The following is a 1,860-nucleotide window of genomic DNA, read 5'->3' on the forward strand; positions in this document are numbered from 1 at the left end:
AAAGCTACGTGGAGCTTAAGCTCGACCCTTTCCAGTAGCTACTTCACAAAAACTAAAGTTCTGACAAAAACTATACAACTTTTGCACAAATTTACAAGTCCAATGTGCTAGACAAAATTAGCTATAATATCTCAACTGGATCAGTTCTATACAAAATAATTCTTCCTCTGCTTATGCCTTAGGGACTCCATTTGTATGAGATCAAGTTTATAAGGTCCAATGGCTATCGATAGTAGGTGAGCATGTATAAAAATAAACAACTCCTCATTTGTAATACTAGCTCCATTTTGCCAAGGCATCTGCAACTTGGTTGACTTCCCTATAACAATGTGTAACCTTAGAAGCAATAAAATCCATGCATTATTATTCATCGCGTAATAATCTATTCATTAATATTATTCATCATATAAAACATCTTGCATCATAATTTATATGTATAACTAGTATGTGAGCCAAACGATGCCACATCCAATTCATCAGTTTGTTTCAAATGTGTTCTTGATACGTAGGGAAATATCTAGAGATAACCATAAAGTCGAAGTCATGTTACAGTTTATGACAATATCTAATATATCCAATAATTTATTCTACAAATTTTGTCCACACAAATTCCAATTATCGTTTATAATCAATCAATATCAACCAACATAGTATTTTTTTATTTTTACTTTATCTAACTTTTAATTCTATAACTATCAACCAATAACATAAAAGATTTGATCATTCAAAAGATATTTATAGATAGGTGTTTGATGTTAGGCTATAAATATACTTAATTGTAGGGCCTAAAGGCCAAAATTCATAACTAGGTTTTACTATTTAACAAACTTTAGAATATTCAATAATGAGAGAAAAAATAGAAAGGGAAATAAAAAAGGTAAATATAAAAGGTGATTGTTAGCATGTTATTGAGAGCTAGATCTGAATGTATTTGTATACATGATCTACTTTTGTCAAGAATTCAATAAATTATCGGAGGTGGTCCATTTTTTTAATAATGGTTTAAACATTGGAAATTTGGCTATCTTATTTTGATTAGAGTATCCTTTTCGTGTAATTAAGTAACAAAGAAAATTGTTTGTACTTTCTTAATTTCTTTAATCCTAAATATTTTTATATGGTTAAGGTGTTAGTATGATATAATTTAGAAATTCTAAAAAATCAAAGTCACAAATTCATTATTATATAACGAACAAATTATAATTCTCAATTTATCATATTGTAAAATAACAAAATCGAACTTTATGAGTACCAAATCATACTAAATAAATTTGACATTAAATTTTTTTCATACTATTAAATTATTCAGTATATTTTATTTTCAAGATAAAAATCTCTTTTTTATGAATATTTTTTTTAGCCACCAAAATTATCTCACTGGCGGCCTTATAAAGTTAAACTCTATATAGGCACGTGCATCAAATAGCCAAATTTCTTTTTGACATGATATATAAAGAGGTAAGGGTCTGAAAAATACTCCAACTTTGGTCGAATTTGTTGTTGCGATACTAAACTTTCATGAGGACCTATTACCTCCCTAGATTATTTAATACCATATTTTAAACATATATTTTTTTTTTAAACTAAAAGTATTTTAAACATATATATTTGCTCACGTGGACATAAAAAATAATACAAGATTATAAATAGTAATGTGTCCATGTGGGCACATATATACCTTTAAAATACACTATTAAATAGTTCAAGGGGTAAAAAATACACTATTAAATAGTTCAGGGAGGTAATAGGTCCACATGAAAGTTTAGTATCGCAACAACAAATTCGACCAAAGTTGGGTATTTCTCAGACCCTTATCCCATATATAAATGTACTGTTTAATTTGACCTTAATGAATATATA

Source organism: Solanum stenotomum, chromosome 9, assembly GCF_019186545.1.
Source record: "Solanum stenotomum isolate F172 chromosome 9, ASM1918654v1, whole genome shotgun sequence".
Classification (NCBI taxonomy): domain Eukaryota; kingdom Viridiplantae; phylum Streptophyta; class Magnoliopsida; order Solanales; family Solanaceae; genus Solanum; species Solanum stenotomum.